Here is a 26,171-nt window from a genome sequence, read left to right as displayed (position 1 = left end):
CATGCATAAAGTAAAATGTTTTGTTAAAAAACAATGTTGTTGCATAATGAGGAAATAAAACACTTAGTTATTTAATTATGCTTTGGACAAAAAGAAATATGCAGCTGGAATTTTCATTGACCTAAAAAAAGCATTTGATACTCTCAATCATGACATCCTACTTGACAAACTGGAAGTGAATGTGATAAGAGGACTAGCACTAACTTGGGTCAAAAGCTATTTAACGGGAAGAAAACAATTTGTCAAGATTGATGAATATACATCAGAAACCAAAGAGATAAGTTGTGGTGTCCCACAAGGATCAATTCTAGGCCCGCTGCTATTCAATATTTACATAAATGATATATTCAATGTTTCAAAGCTCATGAAACTCATATTATTTGCTGATGACACAAATATATTATATTTTACAGACAATAGGGAACTTATCAATGTGGTGAACACAGAGTTAAACAAAATAAAATTATGGATGGATTACAACAAATTATCTTTGAACCTAGATAAAACCAAAGTGATGTTTTTTGGAAACTACAACGCAAATAAAGAGCTCTCAATTGAAATAAAGAATGTCTTAATCGAAAGTGTTACAGAAATCAAAACTTATGGGTTTTTATCGATGACAAACTAAGTTGGAAGCCACACATCAGACACATACAAACTAAAGTCTCAAAAATTATTTCAATCCTAAATAAATCTAAACATAAATTAGAATAAAACTATAGATATTTATTGTACTGCTCCTTAATATTACCATATTTCACCTACTGTATAGAAATTTGGGGGAATAATTACAAGAGCTCACTACATCCTCTCTTTCTACTTCAAAAACGAGCCGTCAGAATTGTACATCAAGCCTCATATCTTGATCATACAAACAATCTATTTTATCAATCTAGACTTTTAAAACTGTATGACCTTGTGGATTTTTACACTGCGCAACTTTTATACAGAGCCAGTGGGAAATCGTTACCATTCAACATCCAAAAACAGTTCTAGGAAAATGAAGGAGGCTACAGACTGAGGGGATGTAGGAACTTCAAGATCAAACTGATAAGAACCACAAAGAAAGGTTTCTGTGTGTCGGTGTGTGGCACTAAACTTTGGAACGGTTTAAGTAATGAGCTCAAACAATGTTCAAATATTCAAGAAGATGTATAAAGAAACTCTGATTTCAGGACATTAAGATAAGAGGATTTAAGGATCAACAGGTGATTGAATAATTCCAAATCCATGTGTGAACTTGATTGTGGTGAAATAATCAAAGCTCTTTTAATTACAACCACTGAGTGTTACATTGTAATGTGCAATAATAATTACTGAAAGGTTTGAATTACAATCAATAAGCTATTGATTTTCTTTACTTGATCTGCAATGTGTAGCAATAATTACTGGTTTGATGTGATCATGTGTTCTAATGAGAATCAATTATTATTACATATCGGTATCGTTACTGTTTACTGAAATCATGAATGAATGTTTTCTGAAGTTCATCAATCATTTCTAGGCACTGGATTTTGTTAGTCAAGAGAATCTATCTGATAAGAACCGGATTACAAAAACTGTAAAACTATCAAATGAATGAACTCACTAGGGGTGGGATTATATAAGCTTTCTTCTTCCCACTCCTTTTCAAGCAATAAATCAAACTCTACTTATACTTTAGTTAATGATCACTGTATTTGATTAAGCAAATATGATTTAAGTGACGTTTTTGTTGCGATTCATTTTCTATCTTTTTAATCTATGCATTTCATCATTTCTGTAATGAGTTTGATAAATATGTGTAAATTTTTTATTGCTTTGAATGCTTGAAATAAATCAAATCAAATCAAATTATTTATTTATTCTTCTTTCTTAAAGTATTGAGAAGAGTATTGTTAAAAGTACCGGATCAATAAGCATTATCAATAAGAGTAGTAGTCCTGTTAAAACCTTAACGATACCCATCCCTAATCAGCATATACTGCAGATATATATTGCTTTATATCGCCGAGTCTTGACTGCAGCGGTGGTGCGGCGCGACGCGGACTATTTGTCACGTGCACCGCACCACGTAACAAATAGTCCGCTTTTTGTGAGAAAAGCGATTTAAATTGGAGAAAATCAAGAATTAAGGAATAAAAAGCTGATTACTATTTATTTCTTTTGTAAGTGACCATGGTATAAGCGGGTTAATGGCCTTCAAAGTGTGCATTATCACTTTTTAACAGGCTTCACGTCGGACGGTTCAGGCTTCCACAACATGCGCATACTTCGTCGGCCATTAACCCTTACTTAAAGACCCACTACAGTAAAAATGAGGTTTCTATTGTTTTTAAAGTGTTCTGGTGTCATTTTTCTGATGATGGAGGTCAAATATATAAAGAAAATTTAGATTACAATTACATTTCTAATTATTTATTTTTTTCAAAAAATGTAGTTGTGAATCAGGAGCAGATGAAAATATCCCATTTGAAAAACCCTGTAGTGATGTACAAACTACAATGGCCGGTCCTCAAGCTCCCTGCTCTGCTCTATTCTGACCATCCACTTCTAGACAGATAGGTCCATGTACGTCTTTGTTTTCCTCATCTGAGCTGGAATATGGATCACAAGTGTACGGCTGGATATTCGCCATTTTTGCTGCACCAGTAATGTTAAGTTAGGGTTTTGAGGGGGCTGTAAGGTAGCGGGAGAGAATGTGAACAAAAGCATGATGCGGAAAAAGCGCAGGCTTAATCCGTGCCAACACAGCCGCCCACAACTCAGAGGGGAATCTCTCCTGCCGCTCTGCAGAAACTATGTCCTATAAATGACACAGAAGTTTTGATTTAAAAATACGGCATCATCATAATTAAAAGATCACTGGGAACTTTTTGAAAATACATCAAAAGATGATGGGAGTGGGACTTAAAAAGACAGACAGAGTAGCCCAGACTGTTGAGTTGAGTCGATGCCAAAGAGCTCCATGTTGACCTGATCAGACCACTTAACCTTCTCCTGATCACTCTCTAAATCATGAAGGTGTTCATTGACAAACTTCAGATGGGTCTGCATACGTGTCTTCTTAAGCAGGAGGACTTTGCCAGCTGTTGAAGATGTTGAACCATTGCAGTGTAAAGTCTTGGTGACTGTGGTTCCAGCTGCTTTGAGATCATCAACTAACTCCTGCAGTCAAGTTTTAGGTCAATTTCTTTCCCTTCTCCTGATCATGGAAACCCCACCAGGTGAGATCTGGTTTGGAGCCCAAGACCTAAAGATGGATTGATGGTCACCTTTTGTGGTCCATTCTGGTCTTGTGCAGGTCTACAATCTAAATCCACTGAAAACTCTTTAGTCTTTCCATGTTGGAGACTTTGGAGTCTGACTGATGGACTGATTCTGTGGACACGTGTCTTTTCTGCAGCGGTTAGTTCCAACAGGTGTTTTCAGGTCAGATAACAGATTGATTAGAAGAATCGAACTGGTCTGTGTGAACCAGAACTCTTAATGGTCACTAGGGGATCAAATACTTATTTCCCTCAATAAAATGCAAATGAATGTATAGAAATTCTTTAACGTTTCTTGATATTCTTGGTGGGAAAATCTACAAAATCAGCAAGAGATCAAATACTTCTTTCCTTCCCTGTATTTCCTGCCAGCAATTGCTAAACATTTTACTCCAATGTTTTATTTGGTTCTTGTGTTACATTTCCCTTTGAGGATGGATCAAATACGCCTGAAGAGAACTGAACTGGCTACGACCATCAGGATGTGTTGATATCAGAGAATAGACAGCTTCATTGTTGCTGTAAAGTAATCACATAAAGGACTGCATTCATACGCAGTCATGGGACTGCCTTTCTTTGGATTAGTGGTCTCCTTTAGCACAGACCTGCGCTGTCAGGCTGTTAGGTGAGAAGAGGTGCCACTGAATGTTCTAATCGGACCCTGTCTGAAGCATCAGTAATGCTGGACTGAAGTAAAAAAAGGAGTAAATATAGTTCAGGGATGAGCAGAAAGCTGCATCTTATGTGTACAGGTTTTTGCTGAGTTTTTTTTCTTCTCTATTTTCATCTATTGGTTTTGGTGTAAATGGGTTTTTGTGCGTCTTTGATTCTCTGCCTCCACCTATAAACTCTTATGGTGACAGGTGAAGGAAAACTCTGATTCTGCCTGAATCGTTTGTGGAGTTGCGAGGTGAACAGGAGCACAGCAGAGAATGTAAAGGAAGGAGGCTCTACTTTCAATCAAAGCCAGAAATTCTGTATGTCACCATTTCAATTTGCACATTAGATTGTGTATACATTTATTCACAGTGGAGGGAATAGAGCTCCACTGAGAAAAACGGAGCATTGTGGAGCCATTCAGCTGAAAACTATGTTTTGACCATTGACTAAATATGAGAACTGGACTGAGCGATCTTCCCCAAGAGGCCACAATCCCATAGACTTCTACAGAGAAATAAACAGCTGTTACTCAGTTATTCATAATAGTTCTTGATCTGACACTTTTTTTAACATGTTCTTGATAATCATCTTCTTTTCAAAATATGTTTTCTTTACTGCAAGTTATTCAATTTATACAGTGACCAATACGATGACCAATCAGGTACCCGCTGGCCCCCACCTCAATGTTTGATTGACAGATTCTTCTGAGCCCACTTTCAGAGGAAGGGGTGTGAACTTCGAACAAGCTCACCCCTGACTGCCAACAGCAATTGCCATAGAAACATTGACTCAGACCACATGGACCAATGACTGTCGTCTGGCTCCACAATAGCGACTGAATTGGCGTCATTTCGCCGGAGGTAAGGCATTTCTTATGGGTGACGTCACACTCGCTCTGTCCAGTTCTCTAAAACAGTCAATGGTTTTAACGAGCCACAGTTGCAGAAGCAGCTTCACAAAGATGGGGTTTGATTTAGTTCCTGGAGTTTAAAGTTCCACTCCCATCATCTTTTGATCTATCTTCAAAGCGTTCCCAGTGTTCTTTTAATTATGATGAGCCAAAAATCCAAACATCTGTGTCTTTTTCTAGGACACAGTTTCTGCAGAGTGGCAGAAATTTACCTCTGATTTGTGGGCGGGACTGTTGGCATGGAGTAAGCCTACTTCCATTTCCCATTATCCCTGTGTTTACACTAAATCCCACTACCTTACAGTCCCTCACCGGTAATGTCAGCTTGGGGTAGCTGACATTACCGGTGCAACAAAAATGGTGAGCAATATCTGAGCTCTCCAGCCGTACAGTTTAGACATAGATTCCAGCTCAGACGAGGAAAACAAAGACGTTACTGGTCATCAGAATGGAGCGGAGCAGAGAGACTGTGGCCTGCCGAATGTACGCAACAACAGCAAAGTGTTTTTAAACTTCCTTTTCTTTCTTCTGCTTCTGATTTACCACACTTTGGATAAATTAATACTCAGAAACACAATGTTAATCCTAATTTTCTTCATATATGTCCTCCATGCCGCATGAACATGTTAAAAACACCAAAAACACTATTTTCATTGGACTGGGTCTTTCAATTTCAGGCTTTAATTCACTGCTGGGCACTGCAGTCATCTCCACCCTCAAACTAGTGGTGGTGGCATGGAAACGATGGAGCTTCACTTAGAACACAGCCCAACTCTTGTGTCAATCAGAGCGGAGCTGCAGAGACCAACACAGGTGGAGGAAATGAAACATCAGATCCTCGGCTGCAGTTAATCAGAAGACCTGAGAGAAGAAAACGTTTGTGCTCGTTGGACCCGGCTAGCGTGTGACTCACACCCACAACCTTCTCATCATCCCAGCAGCTACAATGTCTTTGTCCGATAAGGTCAATCCGTCTGAAAGGGATCAGTAATCAGCTTAAAGGATAACGCCACCGTTATTGAGTTTCACCTTATCTGCGGCCCCCGGCGGCCCTCTCCCTCCACCTCTGACCATTTCCTTTCATATCTGCACATCACAACTAACCTTCCTCTGATTTTCATGAAGGCAGGCGGTCAGACCACGACCCACACTGAAGCTCTTTCTGAGTTCAGCTCACCTGGTCCTTGTTTCCATCAACGCCATACCTGCTTCCTTATTGAAAACAACCACTTACTCTCACTTGCTGAGATGCAGATCAAAGTGGATCCACTCAAATTTTCAGAGCTAAGCTTTGGGTTTGATTTATAACAAAACTTTAGAGGTCACAAAATTGTTCCTGCACACTCAGCTAAGTCTCTTTGGTATTTAATTCAGTCCTGATTGTGGACAGATAACGTCTCTGTGGGAGGAAGCTGAATGTTTTGGGAAACAAATCCGGTCTGGGTTTGTAAGAACATTAAATGTTTCATTTAGGATCATGTAAAGAAAATAAAAACTGTAAAATGATGCCAATTAATTTTTTAAAACATTCTGTATTTGCTCATTAAGAGTTTCTTATGAATTTTCCTCCAACAAAATGATAGAGTAACACTTATCAGAAGTAGTTTGATGAAACCTGTCAAAGCCTCTCAGTTCCCATGACGACACACTTAAGATTAGTGCTGCTGTGTTTTTTCAGCCCTCATTAACAGTCTTTATGTGCACAACACAGTTGTGATCCTCAATAAAAAATAAAACATTAGCTATTTTCTTTGGTTTATATTTGCAAAGAAGAAACGTTTTCATAGGTGGTCAAACGGCGCTTCTAGGTCGAAGCGTTTGGCTGGGTCGGATGGGCACAAACGTTTTCATCTCCACGGTCTTTTGATTAACTGGAGCTGAGGATCTGATGTTTGTTTTTTTTTCTAAAATAGAAGTTCATGTCAGTGGAAAAGTTAACTGGAATGAAAAAGTGGATAACAGTCTCAGGAGATCCCTGCAGAAATCTTTGTTCCCCCCCAAAAGCCTCGCTCTCTCTCTCTGAATTCATGAGTTCCAGGAAAGCATGGCCTGACAGAAAACCCGATCCCTGCTTAGCATTGAAATGGCGTTCTCAGGAGGATAAGACCTGCACTTGGAGCTTAAATTTGGTAGCTGGAAGAAATTCCCTGATATTCTCCTCGACACCCCAAACTCAGATGATCTGTTTATGCAAAAGATGGTCCCCTGGTGACTGAGAAAATAATGCAAGATGAGGATGAATGCACCGAACTCAAAGATTTTAACTGGCTTTCCTGAAAAAGGTAGTCAGCTGAACTTTTCCTTGTGCAAAAACAAAGATGTCGGAGCGCAGAATTCAATCAGTCCACTTTGAACAGCTTCATTCTTCAGCAAAACATTCGATTCAGCAACAAAAACTTTTTTAAACCTAAAATCACAAAACTGAAAGCATTTTTTTTTATTTACTATGTTCCGGATCAGTCTAAGTTTCTTCCATGAGGCGGCAAACAAAAACAAACATAACCCCCACCCCCACCTCCCAGAGAACGAAAGGAAGATGGGATAAAACCAGGAGGGCCAGAAAGGCCGTGGAGCTGCTGTGAAGACAAAACTAACAAGCTAACGTTTGCACAAGATCTTATCAAGGAGCACTTTGAACACACTTTTTTATGGGGAATACAATTTCTACGTAAACCTTTTTGTGTCGTATACAAAAATGGTATCTTATTAATTGGAATGAAATGGAATGAATTATGTTTTCCCAAATAAAGGTTTTAGCGTAATGATTTAAAAGTAGCCATCAGCATCATTTGGCATTTTGGTGTTGAAAAGGTTTTTGGAGAATCCTTTGAAGATTGGAGTTGAAGTTGTCATATTTTGAGCATTATGTCTATTGGTTTAGCGTTCCAAACAGAAAGAAGCTGCTGGTTCCAAGAAGCCAAATCACATAGACTTCATTCATTCATTCATTCATTTATATTCTATTGCTGAGAAAAGACCATTTTTACTCTGATACCTTTTCTAACATGTTCTTGATGAATTTTAATTTTTTATGATATTTTTCTGTAGTTCAAGTTATTTACCTTATAAACTAACTAGTCAGCGCCTGCTGGCCCCCGCGCCCAACATTCAAAACATTTGACAGATTTCAGACCAATCGCTGCTAACCGACAATGTCTGGCTCCAATATGGCGGCGTGCGTTTCTTGGACAAAACGTGTCTGACTCTACTTCATTTGTTTGGAGCTGGAGGTGAACCAGGTTTATCTTAAAACATCTTTTATTATAAAGGAGTTTCTGAGCTGTGTTCACTTTGACTTTATCTGACTTTATTACATATTTCTACAGATGTAAGATTTGGGAAGCTCGCTGGACTTTTAACTCTCATGGAACAAAGTTAGATATTTCTGAAAAAACAAAAGGGGTTGGTACAAGAGGACACTTTTGTTGCTTTACATTTTTATGGTTTCTTGGTTTAGTTTGTGCTCCAACACAAACGTTGAAAGGAGGACAAAACTGTTTGCATCCGCTTTCATGAAGGATATTTGCAAACTGTTTCGTTCGACTGTTCAATGTTTGCTTTTCTTGTGTAATGTAGTGGCGCAGTATAGGTGCTTTTGCATTAGTTTTGTTGTTTTATGCGTCTTCTTCAGCATCTGACACTGTTCTGCAGAAAGCCAGGTACTGGACTGGATCTTTAGCTGGGATTTTGATGGGAAATGAAATTTTATCCCCTACGTCAACATCACCAGTGCATGGTAGTGCAAATGTTAAAATCACAGTGTAGCCACATGTTTAATGTTGTAGACCTTATGGGCAAACACAATTTGATGGTGGAACTTCTTCAAAATAAGAGCTTTTGGACAAAGTTGCAGCGAGGTGCAAAGTTAATGATAAACCATGTAATTCAATTCAATTTCAATTCAATTTTATTTGTATAGCCCAAAATCACAACAACAGTCGTCTCGATGGGCTTCGAAGTAAAACATGAACTCAAAAGGATCATGAATACAAAGAGTTCAATAGAAAAATACTAAAATGAACTAACAAACTGACTAAGCTATACTGGCATCCCTGCCCTTAGACCCCCCTTCGCGGTAAGGAAAAACTCCCCAAAAAACCGGATTCCGGAAAAAACGAAGAAACCTCAGGGGTGCCCACATGAAGGAGGGATCCTCCCCCAGGACGGACAGGCGATTTACCAGAAATCTTAGAGAAGAATTAACTTATCTAAATCTACAACTACATATATAAAAGTCCAGCAGACGAGCTTCATCCAGCCGTGGTTGTGGGGACAGTCAAAGGCGCGAGATGTAAAGAAAATGGTACAGTAGAACAGCGGTGGGATTATATACATTTGCCTGCTTCCACTCCCTTTCGAGCAATATTTAATTTTAATTCTAATTATCCTAAGTGTGATACATTTTTGTATGAATATATACCTGCTGATTTAATTGTTTTGGGCATTATTTTTATTTGATTGCTTAAAAGAAACCATTTCAAATCAAATAAAAAAAACAGACATTATGGTAATTGGACAAAAATACAGTGTAGAGAAAAAATTTGCATTAACTGGTGCAAAGGCAACATTGCAAAATCCTGAAGTTACTGACACGTTTTTTAAATATGTGCATGCAAATGTCCACCTACAGTCAGGACCATAAATATTTGGACAGAGACACATTCTTTCTAATTTCGTTTCTGTACATTACCACAGTGACTTTTATATAAAACAACTCAGATGCCATTGAAGTGCAGACTTTAAGCTTTTATTCCATGGGTTGAACAAAAAGATTGCATACAAATGTAAAAAACTAAAGCATTTTTTAAACACAATCCCTTCATTTGTTGGGCTGGTAAGTAATTGGACAAATGAAATAACTGAATACAAAATGGTCATTCCTAATATTTGGTTGAAAAGCCTTTGTTGGCAATGACAGCCTGAAGTCTTGAACTCATGGACATCACCAGATGCTGGGTTTTCTCCTTCTGAATGCTCTGCCAGGCCTTTACTGCAGCGGCTTTCAGTTGCTGTTTGTTTGTGGGCCTTTCTGTCTGAAGTTTAGTCTTCACCAAGTGAAATGCTGCTCAATTGGGTTAAAATTAGGTGACTGACTTGGCCATTCAAGAATATTCCACTTCTTTGCTTTAATAAACTCCTGAGTTGATGTTTTGGGTCGTTGTCCATCTGTATTATGAAACGCCTTCCAAACAGTTTGGCTGTATTCACCTGGATCTGCGCAGACAGGGCTGCATTCGCCTGGATCTGCGCAGACAGTATGTCTCTGAACACCTCAGAATTCATTGGGCTGCTTCTGTCCTGTGTCACGTCATCAATAAACACTAGTGTTGTCATGATTTCACAAGGATGAGGAACCCAGATGCTGCAACCCAGAAGGAAGACAGGTAAGTGGATGATGAGAAAGGATTTATTGTTTTCTCCAGATGTGAAGATGGCTGGTTTGAACAGGGTCCAGATTAGACGTGGCTGTGGCGAGGCTGGAGGGTCTTGAAGCGGTTAGCGGGTGCCGAGGGTTTCCGTTCTCCTGAGGCGTAGAATGGAAGGTCCGTGCTGCCGTCACTCGTGAGCGGTAGGATCCTGAGACAGGGAACATAGAATTAGTCAGAGCCAGAGACTTGGAACAAAGCAGTAACGAGGCTTAGAACCAGAACAGTCACCATAAGGGGTAACAAACTGGCGTCGAGTAGTGGCGTTGGATCTCCTTTTGAATCCACAGAAGATGATGAGGAGAGTGATGACAGCTGGTGGCAATCAGGAACATCAGGGCAGAGCTGGAGGGGGGAGGAGACTGCCAGGCACCGTGACAAGTGTCCCAGTGCAACTAGCAGCCATGCACACCTAGACCATCACACTGCCTCCACCGTGTTTTACTGATGATGTAGTGTGCTCTGGATCAGGAGCTTCTCCACGCCTTCTCCATACTTTTCTCTTGCCATCATTCTGGTAAAGGTTGATTTTGGTTTCATCTTCCAAAGAATTTTTTTCCAGAACTGTGCTGGCTTTTTTTAGATGCTTTTTAGCAAAGTCCAATCTACCTTCCTATTCTTGAGGCTTCTGAGTGGCTTGTATCTTGCAGTGTTCCCTCTGGATCTACTTTCATGCAGTCTTCTTTTTATGGTAGACTTGGATATTGATCCGCCTACCTCCTGGAGACTGTTGTTCACTTGGTTGGCTGTTGTGAACAGGTTCCTCTTCACCATGGAAAGGATTCTGCCATCATCCACCACTGTTGTCTTCCGTGGATGTCCAGGTCTTTTTGCGTTGCTGACTTCACCAGTTCTTTCTTTTTCTTTCTCAGGATGTACCACACTGTTGATGTTGCCACTCCTAATACTGTAGCAATTTCTGGCATGTTTTTTTCTGTTTTCTCAGCTTAATGATGGCTCCTTTCACCTGCATGGAGAGCTCCTTTGACTGCATGTTGTCTGTTCACAGCTAAATCTTTAAAATGCAGCACGAGTCCTCTAATCAACTCCAGGCCTTTTATCTGCTTCACTCATAATGACATAACAAAGGAATTGCCCACACCTGCCCATGCAATAGCATGGAAGTCATTTGACCAATTACTTATGAGCCCATGAAATGAAGTGATTGTGTTTAAAAAATGTTTTAGTTTTTCACATTTTTATCCAATATTTTTGTCCAACCCATGGAATAAAAGCTGAAAGTCTGCACTTCAATGGCCCCTGAGTTGTTTTATTTAAAATTCACTGTGGTAATGTACAGAAACAAAATTAGAAAGAATGTGTCTCTGTCCAAATATTTATGGTTTTGACAGTAACTACCTGCAGCAGGTTTCTGTTCTTTAGGGCAGCTGGACTCAGAAGTTGATTTCACACATAATGATTCTCCAGTGGCTTCGTCAGATGGAGTTTCAGATGGTTGATGGGCCTTGGAGGTTGGACCTGTGTCCTTGTGTCCTTTCCACTCTATTGTGTCTGGAAGAGGCTGCATGGGGGTGTAGTGGTTAGCACCTTCACCTCACAGGAAGAAGGCCCTGGTTTAAATCCCGGCTGGTCTTCTTTGCGTGGAGTTTGTATGTTTTGCTCTTCATCCTCCCATAGACTTAAAAACATGCTTCATACAGTTGAGAAAGATGAGAGAGGTCTGTCATTTTCATCATAGAAATACCTCAACTATGAGAGACAAAATGAGGGGAAAAAAACCGAAGATCACATTGTCTAATTTTTGAGAAATTATTTATAAATGATGGAGGAAAAAATATTTGGTCAATAACAAACAAGCAAGACTTCCAGCTATCAAGGACCTGTAACATCATGCTTTGGGGCTGTTTTTCAGGAAAGAGACCAGGACGACTGATCGGTGTAAAAGAAAGAATGAATGGGGCCATGTATGGTCAGATTTTGAATTAGTTTAGGTTTAATAAATTACAGGCATTCCTTATCTTTTTAAGTGGGAGAACTTGCACAGTTGGTGGCTGACTTAATACTTTTATGCCCCATTGGTGACTCTAGATTGCTCTCTAGGTGTGATTGTGAGTGTGTAGACCTGTGCTGGACTGGCAAACTCTCCAGGGTGTTCTCCACCTTTACCCGATTATATCTGGGTGGGGTCCAGCATCCAGGGTCCAGCAATCCTGAAGCAGGTGTTGAAAAAGAATGGATGGAGATTTACGGTTACAGAGTCCCAGTTTAGACTACCAACCAGAACAGGTAATATAATTGCAAAAGTGTTTCCTGGCTAAAGGCCCAGTGTCACTGAATGCATCATCAGCAGAACATAATGGAAGCTTTCATTATAGTTCTGCATTTCTGCATGCCTCTGATCAGAAAGGTCAATGTTGTCACGATTCCACTGACAAACAGGAAGCAGGGCCTGTGGTCGTCAAAGAATACCTGATCATTTTGACAAACTTCACCAATAACAAACAAGAACAGGATTGACAAATATTTCATGCATCCGACACTCTTAATGGACTTTGTAAAAAAGAAACATCCTGTGCCCAGTATTATATGATTATAAAGAATATTTACTGTCAAAGAACAGACAGGCACATATGCAGAAGATCTCTTGGACAGATGGCACACAGATGCTGCACTAAGAGTTTGATGTAAAATGTTGCGTGCTGCTGTGGGTGCATAAGGTTGTTCTTGGAGCAGACTGAAGCTTCAGCAGGTCAGAGGCCTAAAATGTAACTGGGCTCTCTGTTTTAGCAGCATTCAGACTCTTACAGCCTTTTTGTTGACATTTTTAAGATCATTGTTGTAAATAGTTTGACAATACCATGTTTTATTTGTTGTAAATAGTGAAAACCTTTTGTAGACATGAGAATAATCTCAGGTAGTGGCGTCTGAAAACACATTTATTAAGAATAAAAAGCGACACTGAAAAAATCGTTCTTTCTTCATTCATTTCCATGGAATGTGTCATGAATCTGTACTTCAAAGGTTTCAGTCCAATTCCTTTATAAACTTTATTCTTATGTTTGCAGAAAAGTGTTCAGTCAACAGTCTTTTTATGGGTTGAAAGGATTACATTTTTCTGTTTATAGAATAAAACATTTTGATTTTAGAAATGTTGTTCTGTTTACTTAAGCTGATCAGAACATAATCATGCAATAAAAACATTTCAGTCAAAGTCCTGATCATTGACTGTATACGGGAACTGGACTGAGCGAGTGTAATGTCACCCATAAAATTACTTATTCCAGTTCCAACTAAACAAAGTCAAGTCAGTCGCAATTCTCTTGTGATACAAACGCCAGCAACCATGTTGGAGCCAGACGACATTAGTAAGCAGTGATTGGTCGAGTCGGTCTGAATTAACAGTCAGAGTCAACATTTCTATGGCAACAATTAGGGAGTGAGCTTGTTAGAAGGCAATACCCCTTCCACTAGAAAGCGGGCTACTCGAAATCTGTCAACCAAACGTGGGGGGGCCACCTACTTTTCCTGAGACATCTCATTGGTCAGTTTATAACTTGCACATCTTGCAAAAAGAACAATATTAGGAAAAAATAGGATTATAAAGCACACGGTAAAGACAGTATCACAATAAGAATGGTTAGTTATTCTGACCAATAGAATAAATGAGTAACCGCTGTTTATTGCTTTATAGAAGTCTATGAGGGGGAGGGGCCACTCAGTCCAGTTCTCATATACAATCAATGGTCCAAATCAGGTTAACCCCTTGTTAGTTAAATTTACTTCACTCATTTCTGCAAATCCCCCCCAGCCCCTCCCCAACACTTCCCCTCATTTAATGGTTGACAATCCAGCACTTACCCTACCCCCAAGATCAGGAAGTTCTTTTTAGAAGAATTGCTAGTTATCTATTCAAAAATAAAAAGATGAGTTTACAGAAGAATTCTTGTCTTACAAACACATCAGTCTAAATAGGTTTCTAAAAATGACATTTGTCGTAAACATATCATTTCTTATATTTTATCTAAACGTTCATAATCATTTTTTAACATGCTATTTGTCAATGTTTATATTTAACTCTGCAGAATGTCACAGTTTTCTTGTTCAACAAAGTTCCGCGAGTTCTTTGAATACAAAATGCATTTCACAGATTTCCTTCTGTTTCAAGCTGCCAAACCACCTTTGAATTATGTTTAATTTCCCAGTTGGAAAAGTCAAACATAAATATTTCCAGCCAAATACAAAAGTATTTCCAGATAGTGGATTTTTCCCTGTTTCAATATTAGCTGAATTTATTCTGAATTCACCTCCAGTGCTGAGCCTCCATCTAACACTCCACCTGGCATCACCTGTCCCAACTGCTCCAGACATGACTTCAAATTATTAGCCACCTGCAATGGTCTGATAACTGTGTAGAAATAGATTAGACAGAGCAGAGCTGCTTTTCCTCCTGAGGGGCTGCAGTTTATTCAGCAGCCCGTCTTAATCCCACACAAAGGTCCATCCGCTCCCAGCATGTGGGCAAATGCAATTCAAAAAAGTCCTCAAATGTTTTATGTCCTTTGATGGAAGGAAATGAATTTCTGCGGGCTTTATTTTAAGAGTAATTAGTATTCTAGATCATAAAGACCTTTTATCTTTCATCATCCGTACAATGTCCTCCTTTAAACTGCAGATTAAGCCACACACCAGCAGACACATAAATCTCATCTATCTGTCCATAAACTCTAGTGATATAGATTATAGGGGTTGAAGTTACCAGATAATTATATTTTCACATTTATAAACCTCATTTACAGTTAGGTTCATGTGAGATGTCAGGAACTGATGGTGTAGCACCCAAATTGCAGGAGACCCAGCTTGGCGACAGAAAAACATGAAGAAATTAACCAGAACATGGTAAAAGCCATGGAAAAACAAAAAGGGTGACACAACAGAGTAGAGCAGATGGCCTGACGAGGAAGGGCTGAAAACCAGACACTTAAATAGACTGACCGTAATCAAGGAAATAAAGACAGCTTTGAATCAGGACAAACCTGAAACTGGTGTGACTGAGGGACAAGTCAAAACAAATCATGACCAAAAACCATAACAAAAGTAACAAAAGCCAAACCAAAGCTCACAATCCTCACAGGAGAATCCTGCAGGCGCTGCAAACGTTAAATTAACTTTTATCTGAGTGGATGACCATTTTAGACCATTAACACTAAAGAACACTTTACTAAAAAGACGTTTTAAACACTCCTTAAATCTAAACTGTTTCCAGCACAACATGAGGACGGTTCCTAAACAGAACTGGTCCATGGTCCCTAAATGGAACTGGTCCATGGTCCCTAAATGGAACTGGTCCATGGTCCCTAAATGGAACTGGTCCATGGTAACTAAATGGAACTGGTCCATGGTCCCTAAATGGAACTGGTCCATGGTCCCTAAACAGAACTGGTCCATGGTCCCTAAATGGAACTGGTCCATGGTAACTAAATGGAACTGGTCCATGGTAACTAAATGGAACTGGTCCATGGTCCCTAAATGGAACTGGTCCATGGTAACTAAATGGAACTGGTCCATGGTCCCTAAATTGAACTAATGCCCCGTTTCCACTGAGCGGCCAGGTTGGGCCCACTCTGGTCAGGCTTAGAATGGTCCAGGCAATTCTGATGAAGGATTCCGCTCAAATTTGGACCATCCCGGCACATGCGTAGTGTAGACAGATTGCGTTTGTATGGCGTTAATTCAGTCTCAATAATCAGAAATGCACACAACCTGTTTCACAAATACACACGCTCTGATTCACAACTGTTATTGTACGGGAACGTGCAATATTAATTTGGAAATGCACACCCTGTGTTTCACAAACACACACGTTGTGTTTCACGCATGCACACTAAATGTTTCACACATGCACAATAAGTGTTTCTCACAAATGTGCACATTGTGTTTCCCAAAAACACAATGCATTTTTCAGAAATGCAGAATAGATGCTTCACAAACATAATTTTTAGGTACACTTGTAACATGAACTCAAAGATCGTGTGAATTTTAGAATGTGTATTCACAAACCTGCTCTCATTTGTGAATCTCCCCACATTTCTTTAGAGATTTCTCTGCGGTGAATATTGAGACTCCCTTCACGTTGCAGGTCAACTAATGCCACCATTGGCCAATGAATCTGTCAATCAAACTCATCACCAAAGCAGGCCTGCTCGCTATCAGCCAATCGAATGGCCCCTTAGACTTTCTCCAGCTTTCACACTGATGTCAGAACTGAAGGTGCACGGCACACAAGCATGGCGGAAAAGTTTTAAATTCCAGGAAATGCAAAGTCCCTTAGTTAGGAGTAACAAAATCAAATCATCCACTATGATTAAAGTCAGTATTATAACTCTGTTCTAACTTTAGGGATAACGCAACAGGACAGTTGGAGGCTGATTCGACTCCACTCTCAGCCCAGATTTGAAGAATGGGGAAAAAAAGAGGAGGGGGGGTATTGATCTGTAATTGACAGTGAGGTTGGCTTGAGGTAATGTAGTCATGCTGCGTCTTTAATATGGACAGTGGTACAAAGTGATGCCAGTTTCTCTGCAGAACTTTCTGTGGAAGTTGAAGATTTTTCTCCTCCACCTTCTCATGATCCAGACCGAAGAGACTCGGTGTCTGAGTGCTAAAAGGTTGCTAGTTTCACAGATAATAAGACTAGCAAACTATTTTGAGTGAAAAATTCATTGCAAATCCCATCAGCACGACACAGTTCACTGGATTCAATGCCAAATGCATTCAACAACTGTTGTCTTGCTTCCAATTCCACTGGAAAGTTGCACAAGCCAGTAATTTTTGAAGACCGATGGCAATAAACCTACAGGAGCCATGCTAAAGCTAACACGCTAACACCGACCGGTCCCTCTACCCGGTACAGAATCAAAGATGGGCGGGGCTTTCTGTCACCTGTGTGGAAGCTGGAGAAAGTCTAAGGGTCCATTTGATTGGCTGAAAGCGAGCAGGCCTGCTTTGGTGATGAGTTTGATTGACAGATTCATTGGCCAATGGTGGCATTAGTTGACCTGCAGCGTGAAGGGAGTCTCAATATTCACCGCAGAGAAATCTCTCACAAATGTGGGGAGATTCACAAATGAGAGCAGGTTTGTGAATGCACATTCTAGAATATCCACAAAGTGTGAGTTCATGTTACAAGTGTACTTAAAAATGATGTTTGTGAAGCATCTATTCTGCATTTCTGAAAAATGTATTGTGAATATCTGAAAAATCTATTATGTTTTTGTGTAACACAGCATGCACATTTGTGAGAAACACTTATTGTGCATGTGTGAAACATTCAGTGTGCATGTGTGAAACACAACCTGTGTGTTTGTGAAACTCAGGGTGTGCGTTTTGTGAAACATAATGTGTGCATTTCCAAATTTATATTGGACGTTTGCATAAAATAACAGTTGTGAATCAGAGCATGTGTATTTGTGAAACAGGTTGTGTGCATTTAGTTAAGCAAAAGTTAAGCTATGGACAACAACAATGGAGGTCATCCTGCAGCTTTTTTTTCCACTTGGCTTTTGGTACTTTGTATCTACAAAGAATTAAATGTTTGTGAGAAGATTGTGGGTGTTTAAGAGGAATACAGCCAAAAACGTTGAAACCGGTCTGGCTCTTTCTATTGTTGCAACAGTCCACCTCCATTTGTGTTTTATCGTGTGACAGTAGCTCCGCCTTAACCGGTCCATTCCATTTTTCTTTGGACCGACAACCAATGGGGGCCCCAACTATGAGAGACAAAATGAGCCCGCTTCAGGCTTAATTGGTCCATTTTATAATGAAAATGTAAAAAAATTCTGGACCGGACCGCTCCGTGGAAATGAAGCTTAAATGGAAATGCAGTGTGGTCCCTCAACGGAACTGATCTAACCAAATAATCTAACAAGGTGCTGTCTCTGTTCAGAGTGTAGCCACACATTTGTTTACATTTTAAACAAACGATAAGAATTTTAGATTTTCATTGTGCTTGGCGCCTGCAGCCTAGACATGAACATGTACAAACAGAGTGAAGAGGACCTCTGGTTTATGCATGAAGAAATGAAACGAGTAGAACTGCATACCTGCACATAGATCAGATTAAAAACTTGTTGCAGTGCAGCTACACCCCACCTGATAACCGACCGCTGAATTGGACTTAGTGCAGCCAGAGGCCGGGTGTGAGAAACATGCTTTATGGTGTCGTGGCAAATCTCTGAAATTCTCAGGGATTATTGCAGCCTGCAGAGAACGTGCCGCCTCTCTCTCTAAACTGCTTTCACGCCTCGTTTCTTCTCCTCCACAAAAATGTTTCCCGTTTGGTTTGTGTGACACTCAAATGAAGAGCTTTGGCCTTTGTACCCGGACATTTCATGGTGACAGAATGCAGATGGACTGACTGCAAGCTTTCCACACCTTTGGTGCAGAACAGCAGTGATGCAGTCTGGGGAAGCTGACAGATGAAACGCTGGAGCTCTGATGCTGCTTGACATTCTCAGCCAGACTGCAGCCGGCTATCAGTGCTCTGAAAATGGCCTAATTAAAAATAGAGATATGCAATTAGGAAAAAGAAATTCCCTGGGATCGTGGCATTCAGTCATGGCAAATAGCCTTCCCATTTCATTCCATCAGAGCTGTCCCACATTCCCGCCTCTGTAAAAGATTAATGGGAGAGACGTCTTGGGCACAGAATGAGCCTGACAACACGCATCAATATTCCAAGCTTTTTTACCGTCTAACCGTAACAAACGTGACTGCATGCAGAAACTGACCGGCTCCACTGCAGCCCCTACTAGATGTGTGCAAACATCTTTATTTGTTCCATGTATTTGATGATATAACTTTATTTTGTCATAAGATGGACTTTTAAATGTTCATAAAACTTTCTAATCAAACTCAGCATAAGTTCAGAGCATGGAAATCTTATCAGCTGTTAAAAGTCAGCATGTCATCTATAATTACCAAACATCTGCTTGGCGTGAAGCTCTGGGAGGATCGTAGCTGGAGTTGGTTCTCTGCAGGAATAGTGCTGTTACTCCTTCAGTCCCATTGTTTCGTCTTTGGATGGTTTCTGGCTGATCCTAAATCTAGGTGTGTGCGTTGGTGGGTTGGGGCAGGAGGGTTGTGGTCTGCACTGGTGTCTGACAGCAAGAAGCTTCTGAAATCTGAATCCTGGGTTCAAATTCAGGTTTTCACTCAGGTTTCATGAAAGTTTTCTACTTTTCTCCAGACGTGCAGTAAAAGACGTATATTTAGACTTTTAGCAAAGAAGATGTCTAAACACTTGCTTTTTATGGGTTTTATGAGCTGGAACCCCAATTTATGTAAAAATAAATAAATAAGTACTTAAAATCAATCAAAGAGTGGGTCCTAAATTAATGAAAATTTAATTTTTCGAATAGAATTATGGAAATAAATACACTTTTCCATGATATTTTCATTTTTTGAATAGGGTCTGTACTTTTATTTTGAACCGTAATAATATGTATGAAGGCAGAGATTCACATTCTGCCTTAATAAAAAAGGAAATTAGATCTTTTTGGTCACTGTTCTAGTTTCTTTGCTTTTGTCTTGGTTTGAGTGGTTTCCCTGGTTTATTTTGTAGGATGTCCTGTTTTGTGTTGGTTTCGAGTCTACCTTTTCCCCATCTGTCCTGATTGTGTTCACCTGTGTCTCGTCAGTCCTGTATGTCTAGTCATTCCCTTCCTCCTGTGCTGCTCTGTAGGTTCTGTGTTTTGTAATTCTAGTGTTTCAAGTTGCCTGCCTGTTGCAGTGGTTTTTGGTTTAGTTTAGTTTAGTTTAGTTTAGTTTATTAAAGTTCCTGTTTTCCCTGGAACCCTCTGCCTCCTCTTCCTCCTCCTCTCTGCGCCTGGGTCCTTCCCTCATCCCTCCCAGTGACAGTTATCCTGTTTCTTTCAATTAGAATTAAAACCAAACAATTTTTGTGTTGTTTTTTTTTTGGTCAGAAATGTTTTGTGCCTTTATAGTTAAATTATGTGCTGCATTATCAGTATATTTTTATTTAAATGCTTTATTGAAAGATGAAAAATAAGTTGTTTTCATGTTTTTGTTTCAAACTGCTGTAACTGTAATTTTGGTGTCTTTCTGAAATGAGTAGATGCTTGTTTTTTGTATGGAAGCCCTGCTGCACCTGGGGGGTATTCCAGGAAGCATGTTTAAACTAGCCTGACTTTAACCCTGAACTCTGGCTGAAATTCACCTGAACTTGCTTATTCTGGGTGTGTTGATTCGAAAAGACCAGATATGAGTTAGCGTAATTACGCTCGACTTGTTAACCCTGGGTTAATGCACGTACACGGCAGGTACATAAAGACATTCTCAATGGATCGCCGATTTCCGGAGACCGGAGTCACCATGGAAACGCGTGGAGAACAAAAGAGAGCGCTGTACTTCAGTGACTGAGACGGAGTCTGAGATTTTAATGACGGTGTATGAAGATTATACGCCCATCAAAAAAGTAATACGACTGCATCATCAGCAAAAGAAAGAGTTTCTGCTTGGAGAAAAAGAACGGACAAAGTAAACTTAAGGGTTTCAATCTCATTTCTATTTTCCTTGTGACGCATATATATATATATATATATATATATATATATATATATATATATATATATATAGAAATTATCCAATTTTGCCAACTTGAATGAATTACTTCTATTGGTAACAAGTAATTGAGTTAAATTTATTCAACCTAATTTCTTACGTCTATAAAACTCAATAATTGTTTATACAACTCAAATTTACATATTTATCTAACTAAATGTCATATTACTCCAATTCAATTAATATTTTTCCCATCTTGATTTATTTTAATTCTTGAACTTTCATATGTCTGAGTTTGAGCCGGCAGATATACACATTTGTATAACAATAAAAAGCAAACGATCAAAATTCCAAAGTTAGCAGGTTTTTATTAACCAATTTTTCAACATTATCATTATGGCATCCAATGGTAGGGGTGCTATATAAACTCATCATCCTCTCCCTTCCTCTCACTTCCTCTCACAGAGTTAAGCATTGGAGGACAAAATAACTCGGCAAAAAACGGCAAAACACAGTAAAACAGCTAAACAACTAAACACATTTGGTAAAAACCCACACTTTAACCCAAATCCGTCCAGACAGGCAAAGGGAATGGTATCCCACAATCCCTTTCGGTGCCGATCTAACAGCAGCACCAAAGTTAAACCTACTTAATTGAATTAATTTGAATGAAAGTAAAATAACTGTCTGAAAACTACGTGTTATTTTTAAGCTGACTTAACAAAAAAAAAGATTTATCTTAACTGAAGCAAATAATTAAAGTCAAAGTCAGCTTTATTGTCAAGTATGCTGCATCCATAAGACATACAGCACAGATGAAATTGCTTTCCTCTCACCCCACAGTGCAAGCAGCATATAAAATAATAAATAAACGACTTAAAAATAGATAAAAAGACAGTAATAGTAGGAGGAATAAGAGTAGTCTAAACAGTGCTAAAGAACAGTGGCATGGTTAAAGTGGCAGTTTAAAGTGACGTCAGTGCTGAGAACAGTAAGTGGATGAGTGGGTGATGGCAGTCTTTGGTGATGATGATGTTCGGAAATGGTGTGAAGTTTTCAATGAGAGCTTGTAGGATGGAGTGGAGGGGCCCGGGGGGGGGAGGGCAGGGAGGGAGATGAGTGTCCTTATTGCCTGATGGAGGAAACTGTCCTTGAGTCTGCTGGTTCTGGCCTGCAGACTTTGCAGCCTCCTCCCAGATGGCAGCAGGTTCAAGTGTCTCTGGGATGGGTGTGAGGGGTCCCTTGCAATCCTGATGGCTTTTCGGGTGAGGCGGGAGCGGTAAATGTCCGAGAGGCCAGTAAGAGGGACACCAACGATCTTCTCAGCTGTTTTCACAATGTGCTGCAGAGTCTTCCGGCAGGACGCGTTGCAGGCTCCGTACCACACGGTGATGCAGCTGGTCAGGATGCTCTCGATGGCCCCCCTGTAAAAGGTCTGCATGATGGGGGGAGGAGCTCTGGCCCTCTTCAGTTTGCGGAGGAAGTACAGGCGTTGTTGGGATTTTTTGGCCAGTGATGTAGTGTTGTGGTTCCCAGACAGGTCGTCAGGAACTTGGTGCAGCTCACCCTTTCCACAGCAGCACCATTGACGATCAGTGGAGCATGCTGGGTGTGAGTTCTCCTGAAGTCCACAACCATCTCCTTTGTCTTCTCCACATTCAGGTGGAGATTGTTGTCTTTGCACCACAGAGCCAGCCTGCTCACCTCACTCCTGTAGGGGGTCTCGTCGTTGTTGTTGATGAGACCCACCACTGTTGTGTCATCCACAAACTTGATGAAGAGGTTGGAGCTTGATGTTGGGGTGCAGTCGTGAGTCAGCAGAGTGAAGAGGAGGGGGCTCAGCACACATCCTTGGGGGACCCCTGTGTTAATTGTGATGGTGCTGGAGGTGTTGTTGCCGACACGGACTGCCTGTGGTCTCCCTGTCAGAAAGTCCAGCAGCCAGTTACACAGGGAGGTGTTGAGTCCAGTTACACAGGGAGGTGTTAGATCAAAGTAAAAAAGTTTATCTTTCCAACATCCATATGTGGTCTTATCACCCTCTCATGGTGGAAAAAGTATTATCTGAGCTTCTTCATCCACTAAATCATCTTCAAATGGACACGCCATGCTGCTTCACCTCTCTGAAAACAAACTAACCTTCAACTAAACCTGCTCCAGACCAGGTTATGTTCAAAGCATGAGTTGCTATGGCAACTTGACATATCCTAAAACATACCTCCATTTCTGGAACCGAAAGCTGAGGTCATGAACTTCCTTAGCCTCAAACTTACCGTGGGAGCTAGCATAACCTGCATCCGTGAACACCCCCCTGAACCGCTCAGGCTGACACTTAAACATGCAGTCGAGCAGAGAACGTCTGTGCAGCAGACGATCGGGCTGCTGATAAAGCCTCGGAGTTTGTTCCAATGATCCCCCTGAATCCACAGTAGTTTCTGTGGGTTCTGGTGCATTCTGGGAAATCATCTCTGCCTTTCAAAGTGATCTCAGGCTGCACACAGACATGCAGCATTTGGAGAAACCCCTTCAGATGTTTGTTTGTGCAGCTGACGGAGAGTCCGTAGACTTTATTGACAGAAACGCAGCTGTATCAGCACCTCCACACTCACAGGCACACTAACTGGAGATGTGCACGCAGAACGTGCACGTGGGCTTTAGTTGGACTGAGTGATCACCCTCACGTCTCTCCTTAACATCTTTCCTTATTGATTTAAAAAGAAAACGTTTTGGATTGTAACACTGACTGGTCTCATTACATCTTAGCAATTATTATGGGATGTCATTCAAATTAAGGCCTCATGAGCTTCACAGAATCAAAACTGAAGAATGTTTGACATCCTGTCTCCCAAGAAGAGAGATCTGTCAACAAACAAAGTCATCGTGACATATACAGACAGAGGATGCTTCAGCAACTCTTTCAGAGAAACAAAAGGCGGGTTTTAAGGGTATTCCTGTCTTCTGTAAATTTACCTTTTAGCTATTTTTTTGTAGACACAAGGAACCATCAAAGCCAGGAGGGCAGAGCTTATTTCAGCATCCCCCTGCACAACCTAGAAAAGTGTTACTGGATAGAAGAAGAGGTCATGTACTTCACTGGCTGCTGCTGCAGATCACAAAACAGAAAAGAGCTAAAATGGAAAAAACTGGTTGAAGAGTGCCTTTTGCTGAGTGCTAGTTTGACCGGTCGGAGAGGATTTAAAAGCAGGGCCGCACATCCTATATCGCCAAATCTACCGTCCTGCCTGTTTTTCAGCTGTTCCTGTACTTCCTGCTGCGGATTTCCTGGATCAGGGGCCAGAATGTAGAAACACCTGGAGCAGGTAACCAGTAAAAAAACAATGTGTGTGCAGTTGGAAAGCATGCATGGTGGTAGATCTGGAGGAACAGGGTTTGCATCCCTGCGTTAAAGAGTCAAATCATTTGGTTGGGGTAAAAATCTGTCCTGAGGTATTTTTTGTTTTAAACTTAGAGCTGAAGGGGAATTCAAGGTTTTACCTGAAAATACAAAGCTACGTTTGTCCTCAGTGACAGCGGCCTGAGGTGAAGGAGCTTTTCTCACAGGAAACAACAGCCGAGCAACAGAAGGACGTGACGAATGAGAGCCTGCAGTAGTCAGTCGATAAGGGGACGTCTGAATAAGTGGAAAGTGTCATTTTAAACTAAAATGAGGTCTGCAGGGGAAATAAGTCAACTTACGTTATTAACAGTACAGTAAACATCCTGCAGGGACATCAAGGCTGCAAACTCGAATGAAAACAGATGGAAAACCTTGGAGGCAGTGATGCAATATCGCCACAATTTACACAAGTCCACTGACACAGAGCTTTCCTCAAAGGAGCCACAGGGTTTGTTTAAAACACCACATGGCAACTGCATGCATGCATAGCAGCTAAACGCATACATGGTGGGTGCATGTATGGTAGCTAAGCACATACATGCTGCATGCGTGGCATTTGTTCAAACATATCCCATCTACTCAAAAGTAGTGCAGTCGCACATGTGGATGTTTGTCCCACACATTTCTAGGGGCCATCTGACTAGAATTCATTATTCTGAAATTAAAGGTAACCCGACAATAGCAAAAATCTGTCAGCACACATTTCTCATCATAAAGCTCCTCTTTAGTATCTTGTTAAAAAAGAAAATGCTTGCTTCGTTTTTCCTTCAGCAGAAAAATGATTCAGGTTTCAGTTCTGTCAAAGTTCGGTCTCTGACACTATTTTTGGTGGTAACTCTGCACCGGGGCCCCATGCTGGTTGAGCTTGTCGACCTGCAGCGCTGGTGCCCTGCATCATGCCTCCTTTATAACCATTCATGGTTGAGTTTTAAGTCCTGCTAGGCTCATGTTTCTAGACGTTTTTTAAGATGATTTTTATTTTATTTTATCCACCAGCAGCCCCCCCCCCCCCCCCCCCACACACACACACACACCTAACACAACAGCCTCTGTCTTCTCTGTTCTTCCCCAGAATCCCACAGAAGTCCCTGAAAATCCCTCATTTATTCAGATCCTGTCAGAAGTCTTGACTCACCTTTCTCAATTCCTCTGAGTCTGTGGAAATCTTTTTATGCTTCAGCAGGAAAATAACTTTCTTATTCAAATGAAACGCTATGCTGAGAGACAACATCCATTCAAATGAAATTCTCCTCACTGATGTGAGTTTTTAGGATCATAGATGTGATCCCATCACAGGGAAAATCTTTTTCATTTTCTCTGTGTGATGTTGTTGAGCAGACAGCAGCTTCTGCAGCTTCAGACTCTGGATTCTGATGATAGTAGAGCTTCTCTTACATTTTTGTCACAAATCTAATCTGCTTTTTCCCCCCTGAAAGTCAAAAGTGAGAGATGGCTGCTGTCCTTAAGCTGGATCTGTCCCACAGTGAGGTGTTACTGTCTGTGGAATCTACATCAGGTTCCTGCTGTGGTCTGCTGAGGTGGACCTTCTGGAAAAGATCCCTTTCATTGTTCTCTGCTGTTATTAGAAAGCTTCAGTCACAGTTAAGAAATGTCGGTGTGAGGATGGTGCAGAATGAAGAGAGGCTGCTGTTTGATTTTTCCCAAGCTGGCACAGCATCACATGGGTCTACAGAGTCCATGTGTGGACACAACCACTGAATTCGGTGACCGCAGAAACCAAACACATTACATGTCAGCGTGTCTTCTGATGCTACGCGTTTGAGGAACACTGCAAAAACAGAATCTTAAAGTAAAAAGACTTGTTTCAACAAGACTGTCTGAATTTCAGTCTTGCAAGAAAGATAATCTTATCAAGAAAGATTTTCCGTAACAAAATAATCCTAGTTTGAGAACACATGTCTTTGTGACAATCTTTTTCTTAAAGTGAGAATTCTTGGTTAGACTTTTTTTTTTACACTATTGGCAGATTT

The 26,171-nt window shown here is 40.5% G+C and overlaps 1 protein-coding gene across 1 annotated transcript in view; it reads left to right on the top strand.

Moving 5' to 3' along the window:
* st3gal1 (ST3 beta-galactoside alpha-2,3-sialyltransferase 1) overlaps positions 1 to 26,171 on the top strand; it is a 71,176-nt gene that overhangs the window by 18,025 nt on the left and 26,980 nt on the right. The gene's annotated exons all lie outside the window — the stretch shown is intronic.

This window comes from Oryzias latipes, chromosome 11, assembly GCF_053564925.1.
Source record: "Oryzias latipes strain Hd-rR chromosome 11, Olatipes_Hd-rR_3.1".
NCBI lineage: Eukaryota > Metazoa > Chordata > Actinopteri > Beloniformes > Adrianichthyidae > Oryzias > Oryzias latipes.
This window is presented reverse-complemented; position numbering and strand designations above follow the sequence as displayed.